This window comes from Lactuca serriola, chromosome 9 (assembly GCF_051521515.1).
Source record: "Lactuca serriola cultivar US96UC23 chromosome 9, Lser_US96UC23_V15, whole genome shotgun sequence".
NCBI lineage: Eukaryota > Viridiplantae > Streptophyta > Magnoliopsida > Asterales > Asteraceae > Lactuca > Lactuca serriola.
In genome coordinates, this window is record NC_136416.1 from 56,557,029 (window position 1) to 56,573,398 (window position 16,370).

Sequence of the window (16,370 nt, forward strand, 5' to 3'; positions counted from 1 at the left end):
GGGAGTGATGTTATGGTTCGAGTACCATACATCGGAGCGGATTGAGGAGTGATGTTATGGTTCGAGTACCATACATCGGAGTGGATTGAGAAGTGATGTTATGGTTTGAGTACCATACATCGAAGCGGATTGAGAAGTGATGTTATGGTTCGAGTACCATACATCGGAGCGGATTGAGAAGTGATGTTATGGTTCGAGTACCATACATCGGAGCGGATCGCGGAGTGAAGTTATGGTTCGAGTACCATAAATCAGAGCGGATGAAGGAATGATGTTATGGTTCGAGTACCATACATAGGAGCAGATGGAGGAGTGATGCTATGGTTTGGGTACCATACACCGGAGCATATTGAGAAGATATGTCATGGGATGAGTACCATGGTTCGTAGTGAATGATGCTTGTGGTTCTCCGAGTATCCGGTCACGATTGATGAGGTAGAGATTGGACGCTATGGGTTTTAGGCCTGTGGGCCATGATTGAGTTCGAAGAGGCATCCCTTGAGAGGGAGGGGAGGATTTCGGTCTGAGTTGAGCAATCCGTCGATAGAGGAGATGTCACCTTCTATGACCTGGGTGGTGCTATTTATGTTCGTGTGCGGAACATGAGAGGCATGATGTTTAAGTTTTGGGTTTGGGAGTAAACCCTACAGGTTGTTATTGATGATGATTTTCCATCAGAGTATCAGGTAACATGTGTGCCGTGAGGCAGTGACTTACCATGAGCAGGTAGTTAGTTGGGACTGAGATAGTCGAGGACCACGTTACACCAATTTGAGTATGGTAGGGCGTATTGTAGAGGTATTAGTGGGAAGCCCAGTCGATTTAATCAGTGCAGTGGTTTTTCTATCTATGTTGGGTATTGAATATGGGAGTGGGTCCCTGTTCTTGGGATGATCCATGTGTTGGAACATCGGTTGATGAGTCGAGGTGGGGAAGTATGATGATTTCGTGGTCCAGTCTATGAGTCAGTGATGTTATTGGACAATTGAGTTGTTTGGTATTGGATTGGTACAAGACTTGGAACGACTAGAGGCAGTCGTAACGAGAAGGTCTTGAGGATTTCATCAGAGGTTCAGAGTTATGAGATCGATTGATTTCCTTAAAAGGGGATTATCGGGCATTGCGTAGCACTTTCCAGGGGCAGGTGCGTTATTGCTGGTGAAAATAGTTCGTGAGGTTGTTGATGTGTCAGATAGTGATGGTTCGAACCCTAAGTAGGGGAGAACTGGGTGGTTTATTGAGAGAACCAGAGATTTGTGCAAGAGCGGTTGTGGGACTGGAGGGTCCCACTGAGACACATTGACCAGATGGTCAAACAGAGTTATAGCCTCGAGTGGCTAATATGTGTTGTATGTGGTATTTTGCGGAACTCACTAATCTTTGTGCTTATAGTGTTTTGTGTTATGTGTTTCAGGTTTCTCTCAGGATCACGGGACGGCACCGGCTTGATTGTACACACCAGAGAAAGAGTCATGTTTTGAGGATTATGGTTTATTATGCAAGTGAAAATGGAGTTATGTTTTGTAATTAGATTATGAATGAGATTTTAAGCGAAGTGTTTTTAAGAATTAAACGATTATTTTTAAATGAAAATTTGTTTTGAAATTTTCGGTGTTACAGACGCTGGCTAGAATTACTTAAAGACTACGACTGCGAGATACTTTACCACCCCGGTAAGGCTAATGTTGTTGCTGATGCTCTCAGTCGGAAAGTCAATCTTGAAAGGAAAAGGCCAAGAGCGTTCAGAATTGAAGTTGTCTCGACCATTGTGGAAAGTATAAAGAAAGCTCAAGAGGATGCTTTTGAAAAGAATGACCGAAAGGAGGAACGTTTGGGCAAAACGTTGGTGATCGGTGTAAACAGTCATGGACTGAAGGTGTTCCAAGATCGGATTTGGATACCTAAGACAGGAGGATTCAGAGATCTTCTGATGGAAGAGGCTCACAAAACCATGTACTCAATTCATCCCGGTAGCACTAAAATGTATAGGGACCTAAAACCCTACTACTGGTGGCCGACGGTGAAGCTTGATGTTGCAAAGTATGTGGTTGAGTGTCTGACTTGTGCGAGAGTAAAGACACAACATCAGAAACTGTACGGGAGTTTAGAACCATTGCCTGTGCCTATGGGTAAGTGGGAAGACATTGCTATGGATTTTGTCACTAAATTGCCCAGAACAAAGAATGGTCACGACATGATTTGGGTGGTCGTTGATCGATTCACTAAGAGTGCGCATTTCATAGCAGCCAAGGAGAAATGGTCTATGGAGAAGCTTGCAAATTCTTACGTGAAGGAAATGGTGAGGCTTCACGGTGTTCCGTTAACGATTGTGTCAGATCGTGATAGCCGTTTCACCTCGAGGTTTTGCAAAAGTCTACAAGAGGAATTGGGTACCAAGTTGTGTTAAAGTACAGCTTACCATCCGCAGACTGATGGTTAGAGCGAATGAACGATACAAACGCTTGAAGATATGCTGAGAGCATGTACTCTGGAATTCCTAGGTAACTGGGATGAACATTTACCTTTGGTAGAATTTTCCTACAATAATAGTTTCCACTCGAGCATTAAGATGGCACCTTACCAAGCTTTGTCTGGACCGAAGTGTCGTACGACGTCTTGTTGGCTTGAGGCTGGGGAAAAGCAGTTTATGGGACCGGAGATGGTTCATCAAAATGCTGAAAAGTTGAAAATAATTAGGGAAAGAATGTTAGCAGCTCAGGATCGTCAAAAGAGCTATGCTGACAAAAAGCGAAGACCGATGACTTTTGAAGTTGGGGATTCGGTTTTGCTTAAAGTCTCGCCGTAGAAGGGACTTATAATATTTGGTAAAAGGGGAAAATTAAGTCCAAGGTTTATTGGACCGTTTAAAGTTCTTCAGAGGATTGGGAACCAAGCTTACAAGCTCGAACTACCAGAAGAATTGAATGGAATTCATAACACTTTTCATGTGTGTTATTTGAGGAAGTTCACGGGGGAAGTTCCTGACATGATTCCACTTTTGGAGTTGAGAATCGATGAGAACAAAAGGTTGATTGAAGAACCAGAGGCAATCGTTGACCGAAAGACTAAGAAGTTGCGACGCAAGATGGTCGAGTTAGTGCTTGTCCGATGGAAACACCCGAATGGGCCGAATCTCACCTGGGAGACGGAGAGTGACATGATGGGTCGCTATCCGCATTTGTTTGTTGATGTGTGATTCCGGGGAAGGAATCATTCTAAGGTGGAGAGAATTGTAACGCCTGTGTTTCTGGGCCTATCATTAATGTTGATATAATAGTCTAGGTTAACCTTTGTAACCCGTTTTGAAATAATAGAAGTATATTATTTGAGTATTATGTGTTTTGTGTTTAATTGCTTAATTATGTGGTTCGATTAATTAAGAATAAAAATAAGCGTCAAAATTTAAGTGAAAAATAAACTCGTTATCTTTGGATAATGTTGTAGTAGTTGAAACGAGGTTTCCGAATATATATAGAACGCCCAAATCTGACTTCGTATGAGGAACTTATGATTTATTGAAGTGTCGACTTAGCGGTATGCAGCCCGAAATACTCGATTTGAGATCGAGCGGTTTTTAGTCAAATCAATCTAAACGAGAATCGAAGATCTTATTGTTGGTATCGAAGCGATGAAAAGTTAGGCGAGAACAGATGTCAAACGAAGAAGTTATGAATTTATAACGAAGTTTTCTGTCCCGGCCTACTAAAAATAATTAATAAAAATAAAGTCAAAATTAGCCGACGGAGACTTAACAAAAGTTGTAGAGCGTAGTCTCACCTACGCGTGGATATAAAGAACGTCGAAAACGGAGTTCGTATGAATAAGATATGAATTTCTGAATTTTATTAAATATTTAATATTTAAATTTAATTCCAAATTTTGGTATTATCCAAAGAGGAGTCATCGGACTCATCCGAAGTACGCCTAGCGTACAGCGAAGCGTGTCGTTCCTCGCACTCGAGTTCTTCGGATACGTAAGCAATGACGAATTCGGACGCGTACGCCCCACGTACTGTTGTACGCCCAACGTACTCCGAGGCTCCAGCCTCCTATAAATAGGATGCGAGGGCAGCCGGCTCAATTGCTCTTTTATTCTCTTCTCTCTCCCGTTTTGCATCGTTTTGCATGCCAAAAGTACCCCGAAGCCCCGGTATTATTCCCGAGCCCCGAAGCAAGTTTCGAAGTCCCGAAGATCCCGAGAAGTAAGATTCCCGAGCCGAAGCTCTGCCCACGAGAAGTTCGATTTTTGTGGAGATCTTCCAGATCTACGGAGAAACACCACTTTTACAAGCTGTAGTGCTGTCCGATCATCTTCTGATCAAGTGAGTGTGTAGTTACTTTCTTCTAACGCATAATTATGAAGTATTTTATACGAAATATGTGTTATGTGTATAATTTTGTTGTTATATGTGTGAATGTATATTCATTCTCTTCTATCTCATAGATCTGATTTACTTTCTATGAAATACGTGTTATGTGGGTGTGCCTCATCTGTTATGTGGAATATGTATTGAATGAAAATGATATACAGGTTTTAAACTATTTATGAAAATATATATTTTTATCTACTAATATGTTGGGTAGAACATGGGTGGATAGTTGGTGTGTAATAAACAGATGAGAGGCCTCGATGTTGTTGTTGTTGTTGATCTAATTATTCAGCGGAGTATGGATAACGACCACAGACTCTTTCTAGACAGTCCTGTGGAACGCTAGCAGGTTCGTAACATATAAGTGTTGTGAACGATGTGTTCACCGGTGTACTCTATCCCCCTCATGGTTGCTTTTAGGATATCTATTATTGAGGAAACCCCTTAGCAGTAATATCCGTCCCGATGAAAATCCTAAATTAGGTCCCTTGAGATAGATGTTGTTTTAGGGACGTAAAGTGAGGATAACGGGAATGGGTAATCAGGATAGTGATTGGTTGGTGAAATTAAATATAATTTATTTATTACGGGTTGAAAACCCTATATGCTCACCAGGCTCCCAAGCCTGACCCACTTAGTTTTATTTGTATTACAAGAAGTGGGGCAAGGGCATAAGATGGATGAATCATCAACTTCTTTTGTTTACAAGTCTAGATATGTATATATTTGTTGAATGACTTGTAATGTTATCGTTTATGCTCTATGGTCTGTATCGTAACATGACATCCCGAGTTTTGATTATATAAATGAAAATGCATCTCTTGATGAAATGCTTTGATAAATATTATTTTATCATGTTTTGTTTTGGGAACAAATTCCGCAACTCTTTCAAATCAAAAGGATTTACTCTGAAATTATTTTAAAAGCATAAATGAAAATCGGTCTTTTCTGGCCGTGATTTTGGGGATGTCACAGTTAGCCAAGGCACCATATTGGTTGGCTCCTCCCGAGATGCAAGAGTTATCTACACAGTTGCAAGAGTTGCTAGACAAGGGATTTATCAGGCTGAGTAGTTCTCCATGGGGAGCCCCGATCATGTTTGTGAAGAAGAAGGACGGGTCACATCCGATGTGCATAGACTACCGGGAGTAGAATAAGGTAACGGTGAAGAACCGTTATCCCCTCCCGAGGGTTGATAATTTGTTTGACTAGCTACAGTGTGCATCTTGGTTTTCCAAGATTGATCTGCGATCAGGTTATTGCCAAATGCGAGTCAAAGACGAGGATGCACAAAAGACAACTTTCAGGACTCGCTATGGTCATTATGAGTTTGTGGCGATGCCGTTTGGGCTCACCAATGCTCCAGCTATGTTCATGGACCTCGTGAACCGCATGTGCAGACCGATGATGGACCGGTCTGTGATAGTCTTCATTGATGACATCTTGGTTTATTCCAAGACTCAGGAGTAGCATGAGGAGCACCTGAGGGAGGTGTTGGAGACACTAAGAAGGGAGAGACTTTTGGCAAAATTCTCCAAGTCTAAGTTCTGGTTGCGTGAGGTGCAGTTTCTGGGGCACCTTGTCAACCATAAGGTTATTCTGGTGATCCGGCCAATATAGAGGTTATGATGCAGTGGGAGGTTCCGAGGTCTCCAACTAAGATTCAAAGTTTTCTTGATCTAATGGGTTACTACCAGATATTCATCTAGGATTTCTCTAAGATTGTTGTTCCTTTAACCAGAATGACCAACAAGTTGGTGACATTCCGTTGGGGGCCTGAGCAGCAGGCAACCTTCGAGACACTCGGTCAGTGTTATGTGGGGCACCGATTTTGACTTTGTAGGAAGGAGTAGATGACTTCGTGGTTTACTATGACACTTCGATCACAGGCATGGGTGCAGTATTGATGCAGAGGGGTCACGTGATTGCTTACGCTTCGAGGCAGTTCAAGCCTCACTAGGCGAACTATCCGACACATGATTTAGAGCTGGGGGTTGTGGTTTTCGCCCTCAATATTTGGAGACATTGCCTCTGTGGTGTCCGTTGTACCATTTACACAGAACACAAGAGTTTGAGGTACCTCATGGATCAACCGAATCTGAATATGAGGCAGCTTCAGTGGTTAGATGTAGTGAAGGATTACGACGGTGAGATCCTTTACCACTCGGGCAAGGTCAATGTGGTGGCCAATGCTCTTAGCCACAAGGCGGTGGTGGCACCAATTCGAGACATAAGTCTGAGGATGACAATGATTACTCTGCTATTGGAGCAGATCCGAGAGGCACAGGGTGAGGGTATGAAGGAGGAGCGCTGGAAGTGTGAGCGGATCATAGGCCAGGTGGCCTCATTTTACTATGACAGTCGGAGGTTATTGGCCTTGCATGGGAGGGTTTGGGTTCTGTACTGGGGCGGAGTACGACATATTCTGATGGATGAGGCCCACAACTCGAGGTTCTTTATCCATTCCAGGGGTGACGAAGATGTATCGAGATCTTCGCCCTGATTACTGGTGGCCCTGCATGAATTGGGACGTTTCTTGGTACGTAGAGCGGTGCTTGGCTTGCTGGATAGTAGAGGCCGAACACCAGTGACCACACAACAAGATGCAGCCGTTAGACATTCTCATGTGGAAATTGGAGGATATCACTATGGATTTCGTCACCAAGCTTCCTAGGACCACACGTGGAGTAGATTCGATATAGGTCATCGTGGATCAGTTGACCAAGAGTGCTCATTTTATCCCAATCCAGGAGAGTATATCGGTTGAGAAGCTAACCGAGATCTACGTTCACGAGGTGGTGGTACGTCATGGGGTTCCCATTTCGATGGTGTCAGACCGAGATGTTCGTTTCACTTCCAGATTTTGGAAGCGGTTTCACGACGAGATGAGTACTCCGTCTCCACTTCAGTACCGCTTTCCACCCTCAGATGGATGGTCAAAGCGAGATGACGATTAAGACTCTCGAGGACATGCAGCGCATATGTGTTTTGGATTTCGGTGGTAGTTGGAATACATACCTTCCATTAGCAGAATTTTCGTATGACAACAGTTACCACGTCAGCATAGACCGACCTCCCTTTGAGATTCTCTACGGGAGGAAGTGTAGGACCCCAATCTGTTGGGGCAAGGTCAGATAGAGGGTCATGGGGAGTATTGAGGTAGTACTTAAGACCATGAAGAGGATCCAGCAGGTCCGGAGCAGGCTCCAGATTGCTTAGAGTTGGCCAAAAAGCTATGATGACAGGCTTCGTTCAGACTTGGAGTTTCAGGCGGGCGACATGGTCCTCCTGAAGGGGTCACCTTGGAAAGGTGTCATCCGGTTCAGGAAGTGGGGCAACCTAGGCCCCATATACATTGGTCAATTCATGGTTTTGGCTTAGATGGGCCAGGTTGCTTACTGTTTGGATATTCCACCAGAGCTAAGCCAGATCCACAGTACTTTCCATGTTTCCTAGCTACAGAAGTGCTTAGTGGATGAATCCATCATTGTGCCCTTAAAGGATATACAGGTGGATGACAGCCTAAACTACATCGAGAAACCAATAGCCATTCTCGACAAGAAGACGAAGGAGACGAGGAAGAAGAGAGTAAAGTTGGTGAAGGTACAGTGGCAGCACCGCAAGGGATCATAATGGACTTGGGAGCCCAAGGAGGAGATGAGGGAGCATTACCTAGAGTTATTTCCAGACACATCAGACTTCGAGGATGAAGTCCGATTCAAGTGGGGGAGAAATGTAACACCCAATCAAGGTACTATTTACATTTTGTTCCCTTATAAAGTGAATTACTGCTTTTGGACCTTGTTACTATGGAATTTGGAGGAAGGAAGGACCATTTCTGCCAACCTTGGATTTTGGAGGTGGAGCCCGAACGCAGGACATTCCCCCAAGGAACGCACTAAATGCAAACCTAAACTTTTAGCATTTGGGACCTATATAAACAACATTATGACTCAAGCCCTGGCCTCCTTATTAGCCTCTCAACCTCAGAAATCCTAGATAGCTTCCTTTTCTCATTCTTGTGTGTGTTTGGCCTTGTGAAGCTTGTTTTGGAGCTTAGAAGCTTGAAAGAAGGAAGGAGAAGCTAGTGAAGAGGAACTTGAGTATCTTGAGCTCATAGATCTGAGATCGCATCATCATTTGGGACTCTTTGAAGGTATAAAGTTCACAACTTTCCTCAAGTATGCTTAGATCTAGCGTAATGATGTTTCAGGACCTTTTTAGTCCCCAGAATGGATCTTTATGACTCAAATTCGTTTATAGGCCTAGGGTTGCTACCCTTCATGCTAATGGAGTCCATACATCAATAAAGTTTCGATCTTTGAGGTCTTAATGGGTTCATGCAAGAGTTAGGACTACATTTATGGTAGTTGATTGCTATTTCTTGAGATTTGTAATTATGGGGACATGTAAAGTTACCAAGTCTGTGACTTTATGATTCTAGAGGTCCTAGATACCTTTGATCTGTGATTGGATAGCATGGATTAAGCATTAAGTGCTTAATGGCCCGTTTTTGACAACTGGATGTGAACGCCCTGTGTAGGTCTTGTGTCCGCACTACGTTCCTACTGGGGCTCGCAATCTGAACCAAGGAGGAACGCCCAACGTTCCACAAGGGAACACCTTGCGTTCGTTCCGTTAGTGGGCCTTTTGGGCCATTTCCTTGGACTAGATGATAATGTGCCTCAGTGGATTATTCTTTTGGGTTGATAATGGATTTTATTGCGAATTCGTTTTGAGGGAAGGCCCATTTGACAAGTTGGGCCTAATTTAGAAAATTAGGCTATTAGTGGGCTTAATGAGGATATATGGATTTGGGCCTTCATGTTATGCATTTGGGCCTAGGTCATGGGTCCATTTAGATCAAGGGTAAAATGGTCATTTAACCCTAAGAAGGATTGTTTGGATTTTGACTAAGTGTTATTTAGTAATGATAGCTCAAAGAGTCGTGGGAGCAGCCGATATAGATTCCTTACCGAGAGATTCAGCAGCTAACTTTGTGAGGTGAGCTTTTGACCAGTAGGAAAGGGTTGAAGGCACCAATGCCGACCCATTTATGTATGTTAGCATATGCCGGACTTAGGTCCGATGCTGGGGTTTGCCCGATGTAAGTTATATGTTTCTCTACTTCAGTCTGATGTCGGGGAAAGCCCGAGGAATGTTTGTATGCTTTATGTCTTCGTGATTCTTGCATGTGTTTGTTTATATGTTCCGGGTTTCAGTTCGATGTCGGGGCAATCCCGAGGAATGTTTAGCTTATATATTGTGTTATATGTTATGGGCTTCGGTCCGATGTTGGGGCAAGCTCGAGGAATGTTTATATGTTTATGTTATGTGTTTATGATATATGCGTGTTGATATGTTATATGTATACCGGACTTCGGTCCACTACGGTCGGGGCCCGATGCCGGACTTCGGTCCGATGCCGGGCGGGGACCAATGTCGGATTCGTCCGATGTCGGTCGGGGCCTGATGTAGCGGGCAAGGCCCAATGTATGTTATTATTTGATTAAGTGTATGGTATGTGGTAGTTTGGGGAGACTCACTAAGTTTCGTGCTTACAGTTTTCAGTTTTGGTTTCAGGTACCTCCGCTAGTAAGGGGAAGACCTCGGGATGACTGCATGGCACACACCACAGCTTTCACCCTGGGAGGATTCACTCTGATGTTTTGACGTATGATTGTCATATATTGACAGATGTTATGATATTTTTGAGATACACGATTTATGACTTTTATATGATGAATGATACTTATGGTTTTTATCAATGAGTTAAAGTAAAAATTTTGGACCGTATTTTTGGGATGTTTCACATCTATATTTTATCCATCTACAGGTTTGTCATCCCATGTTTACAAGTTTGAGTGTCCAAAATTAGCGTAGATGTATATATAGTATGCGAAGCAGTTGTTCAATAAAATATATGCAGATCTTTGGTTAAAAGTTCACGTTTACGATTTCTTGGTGTTTTGGGGTTTAACTTTCTTTTTTAAATGATTTTTTTTGGTCTTTTGCTTTCATATTTAGAAACTCACATGCAATACAATTTTTCCTGTGTCATTAACTAATAAAAACTCTAAGGTTAGCACTATAAAATAGGGATGAGCATTTAGACCTGGAAATCGGCCGGAACCGGTATCGGAACTGGAACCGCATAAAATTGATCGGGTCAGGACTGTGATGATATTCTTATGGATTTTTGGAACCCGGAATCGGTAGGAAACGAAACCGGTAGAACAAGAAAAAATCGAAATCTTAACCGAAATATTTCTCAAAATATGTTGTTATTTCTCGAGGATCGGTTCCAACATTGAGTACCCGACAAGAACCGGTAGGAACCGGAATTGGTAGAATGGGCGGTCCGATTCGGTTCCTATTTTCCACCAAGTTCGGTTTTCGTGCCAGTTTCGGTTCCGATTCTCATCCCTACTATAAAACACATCATTTTTATGTAAAAATCTCGCAAAAATCATTTTCAACAACCACACACTAAACATTAACACTAAAAAAATATTTTAATAATATAATTATAAATGTAATGCTTTCTTATTATTTAAAAAAGGGTATTTAGTGGTGATGAACACAAATTTGTAGGTCCGTTGGAGTTTCTCTAAGGATGTGTTCATTTTAATGACCTGTGTGAGGTGGAGCTCAAATGGAACGATTGCAGGTAGGTTAGTTTATATTTTCTTGAAATTACAAGTATTGAGTTAATGAAGAACCAACAAACAAACCCATTTTTAGATCTAAAGCTTTAAGTTATAATCTTTAATTTTAGGGTAAATAGTAGCTATTATTTGCTAGATTCAGGCACCTTTCGGTGGTCAAAGAGGTAAAAGAAGCATGCTCTCACATTACCATGTCTATTTTGGTCCAAGGGAGACAAATCAAATGTTAGAGTAATTTGTCATTAATATCATACATTTGTTATTAATTCTAATATTTTTGATTGTTTGGAAAAATTTGATTTGATTTTTTTGTGGTTTGATGTGAACATTACGCGTTAGGTACCCGAAAGTTTGATTACATAAAAAAACTAATTGTAAGCTTTGTATACTTTTGTTGATATAGTCCTTAAAAGAGTCTCAATTTCGTAATTATTACATCATTTCAAGGGTATTGTGACATTATTTTATCTTATAGCTAAATTCGTAAAAGCGATGGTTAGATTGTGATTTTGGTTTTTTACTTTTTCCTTTTTGCTGCATTTTTCTCCTCACGTGACATTAGATTTTCTGTTGTTCTGATATGTGAAAATCAATTTTATGATTCTACATATTGATGTATATGTGTTTAGTGTGGGGTTGATGTGCTCCTTATATATAATTAGAAGCATACATTTACGGAAACATGTCTAGTAGTAGGTTCATCAAGATGTTCTTTATGCATTTATTGTACACTGCGTTGTACTTTCTTTTAAAACTAAATATAACATTGTAAATTTTTTACTTTCATGATTTACCATTGTATTTCTTATTTTGGGCATTATTGTATGCTAAGAAGGTTGATGGTGGTATTGAACTATTGATATTGTTTTGTAGGGCACTAACGACGGGTTTGTTTGATCCGATTCATGGCAAATTACACAGAATAGCAACGTAATTTACTGTGGATACCATTCAGGCAATGTACTTCAGATAATAGTAATGTATGAAACACATGAACATACAAAAAAAACTAACACTTTCCGCCCAGCGCAACATGCGGGAAACCTTTTTAGTTTATAGAATATTTTAGATAAATGAGGATAATTTAGTTAAAAAGCTATTGAAAGATTTAACAATTGAGAGATCATTTTATTAGAGCTTAATTATTATAGAATGCTGAGTTGTCAAATATTTTCAGTCATGATATAGGTTACTCTTTGAAGATGCTCTTTGTTAGAGCAAATGTCACCATTGAAAAACCAAAATGTATCTCGACTAACTTTACTTTTATTTATTGTCATTGTAATTACAATTTTAGTTTTTTTTATTAAATTTATATCGTTTATGTATTGCTTTTGATTCGGTTCGTATTATTTTTATTAAAATAATTAGTTATTTTTCAAAATTATTTATTAACTCTAATTTATTTATTTTCGGCTCCTAATTCTATGGTTCTATGTACTAGTCTTCCGTGTCTGTTCAGAGTAGAGATGGAAGTGGATCCAAACCCCAACCGGATGGGCTTGGATCCGAAAAATCCGGAACTGGTTAACGAGATTTTGTTGGACCAAAAAATGGATCGGTATATAGGAACCGGTTGTTGTTCAATTCCGTGTACGATACCGGGTAAAGTGGGTCTAGAATCGTAAAACTCGAGAACATCAAAGTGGGTAGGGTGGAACCGGATAAAGTGAGTTTAGAACCGAAAAACCCAAAAAAAATGAGATTTTTTGGTAATTATTTAGTACTTAGTGGGTTGAACTTTGAAAATTTTCTTATTGATATCCCGACTTCGGGGAATGTAAGTCATTGAATATGAACCCAAAATTGACAAAATAATAGTCTAAAATCATGTATAAACTCTAAACTACAATTTGGAAAAAACTACATGTCAATCCAACTTTGAACGAATGAGATGTGCATGTTTTAACATTTTCACAGAATACAAATTATAGCCAAAATGTTAAAAATTTCAGATTTTGTATCTCGACTTCAGGGGACTGTAATTTATTGAATATTAAACCAAAAATGTCAAAATTATAGTCTGAACTCATGTACAAACTCTAAACTACAAGTTGAGAAAAAATCATATGTCAATCCGACTTCAAACGAATTAGATATGAATTTTTTAAGATATGAATGTTTTAAAATTTTCACATAATACAAAAAAGTTGAAAAACTAAAAACTTCCAGCTTTGATATTACTTTGCAAGACTTTAAATCTATGAATATAAAACTAAAAATGACAAATTTATATTCTAAAGTCATGTACAAACTCTAAACTACACGTTGGAAAAACTCGCATGTCAATCCGACATGAAAAGAATGAGATATGTATATTTTAAACTTTTCATAAAAACTGATTTCGGCCCCTAAACGTGGGTCCGGTTCTTAACACCGGTTTCAGTTCATAAGCTCGGTTTACCCGAACCCAATGGACCCAAATCCGGATTACCCGAAAGTCGGATAAAACCATTATTTCAACATAGAACCAGAACCGGTTCTATAGATTCCGGTTTTAACGATTCCGGATCCAGTCTGATTCTGGTTTCTGTCCGGTTTTAAATCACATCCATACGGTTAACACAATCTGTAAAATGTTTGAACTCGATTGCTTTGTACATGATACCTAATTCTTCCAAAAGATTTGTTGTATTTGTTTGTTATATCTAATTTGTTTTCGCGGTGAACTTTTTCCTTTCTAAATAAGGAATTGTTTTTTATTGAATTTTCATAAAGTGAAAAGTAAACACATATGTTATTCCCCTTTATATTGCTATTCAATTATAGTGCTCGAGCATTACGTTGATCTAGGATTTGTAATTGATTCCCATTACATAGAAAACTATTATTTATCTTTTTATTTTTTTATATATTTTATTCTATGTCATATACGGGTACATTATATTTTTATCGTTATTCTGTGGCTATTTCTAATTAAGTTTTTGCACATGTTATTTTATAGCTTTTTTTTTTGTTAAATTCTATATGACATTTATATGTAATAAATGTTATAATATATATTCTATATAACAATTTTTCTATATGCACAATAACTTATGTTTTGTGGAGTTGTAAAATACAACATTCTAAAACACATATTATAGTACATGGAGAAAATTATTGTGTACGAATCAGATATATATATATATATATATATATATATATATATATATATATATATATATATATATATATATATATATATATACACACACACACACACACATAAACATTATTGGGTGAAGACTCATTTTAAAGTAAGAAGTCGTGCGGTCATCTTAAAAAAAATGAAATTAAAAAAAAATATAAATCATAAAATCGAGCATAGATCTATATCCGGGAGAAAAAAAAATTGGGTCATTAAAATTGAATCATTGATTATAATGATGCAAAATAAAAAAATAAAATTGAATAATTGATCAATTTTAATGATGCAAAAAAAAATTCCCTATTTTTTTCTTCCGGACATACATCTATACTCGATTTTATGATTTGTATTTCTTTTAGAATTTTTTTCACGAGTCCTCCACACTTTAAAATAAGTTCTAACAGGAAACAGACCCTATATATATATATATATATATATATATATATATATATATATATATATATATATATATATATATATATATATATATACACACACACATACACACACTAAACGACAGATGTGAATAGTGTGTTACAACAATTATTTCCATTTGGAAACATGCTATATTTTTTAGAAAGTACATTACTTTTTGGCAAATCTTTTTCTTTAGGTGTTTATTTGTCATTCATAAATATTCCTTTGTTGCTATTTTAGATTAAATATTGAAGTATGTTGATGGATTTAAAAAAAAAACAAATAATATTTTGTAATGAATGTTCTATTTGGAGAGTCTCATAAAGTTTGCTTTTATGAATTATTACCCTTTCGGCTAACGGGAAATATTTCATGGACGACGGACGGCTCGCAGGGGTTGTTTCATATCAATGAAAAGGGTTGATAAATTGTTAATTTGTTTTTGTTGATTAGTCTCCTCGCGTAATGAGGGCTTTGAACATTAGCGTCTTGTATAATTTGTTTAGTTTTTTTATTAGTTTTAAGATCAAAATCTTAATGTTAAATGTTATATCTAAATAAGTAGCGTGTACTTTAAAACCGATGTAAAATACAAAACGAAATTAGATGTTGTAATGTTTACACTAGACCACATACTTAAGCATCCTCAAAAAATAATTGATAAAGTACATCCAATTGAATTGTAATATTCTTTCGTAATCATATAGTGGACAAATAACTTCCATAGATTATTTTGAATGAAAAGCTTAATCATAAATCAAGAAAATAACACCTAATTTGTTAAATACAGAAAAAAGCAGCCCATTTTTGGTTCTTCATGAAAAATATTCAAAGTGTGTTGCTATTATGAGTAAATATTAAAGTACATTGTTTTAATTGGGTTTTTTTTTTCAAAATATGTTTCTATTTCTTATATTATATAGAGCACATATACACAGGGGGAAAAACCAACACATGTGAAATTTGGCAAAGGGCAATATTGTCCAATAGAGGGAAAGCAAACACACGTGTGTAGAGTACTGCAAAACCAACCAGAACATCATATATTGAACTTTAGCATATTTTTTTAACATTCAAAACATGTAGTAAGCAATAAAACAACATTGTAGATAACTCTCTCCCATTCGAGGGTAAAATGGTGTAGATTTCCCTTTAACGACCAAACTATGAAGCCAAATGCCAGATTGTCAATCATCGCACCTTTTAAGCCACTATACTTATTCCAAACTACAATTGAGCTCTACAAATTCTTAGGCAAATAATGATGAGAGTTTAATATCTTCAGACACAAACATGAATTGCCTAGATTATCTCTAGCTTGATCTCGATACAAAAACTTTAATCATATGTGTTGAGCTTTTGCAAACCATAATAATACCTACATACATGTAGATGAAATAAACCCAAAATAGAATCAAGAACCAAAAAAAAAAAAACTAAGTGGTTATAAAAACACTTGTACAAAGAATCCTTACAACTAAATGCAGATAATATGCTTATGTTCTTTAGCAGGTCGTTTGAAAGCCCTATCAATAACGAATTTTTAATGTGAATACACAATTTATAAAAGGGAATTATAAATAAACAATTAGCTATTAAATGTTTAAAACATAAGCATTTACCTTAGACTAAGATACAAGAAGATAAGAGATACTTGAGAGTTAAGTGTTGATACACTTGCCTATATTATATTGAAAAAGCAAGAAAGTCAATATTAATGCACCGGGTTCATTAGCAGAACGTTGGGGTTGAAGTTAGGCTATTCCATGGTCAGATTTCGCATTA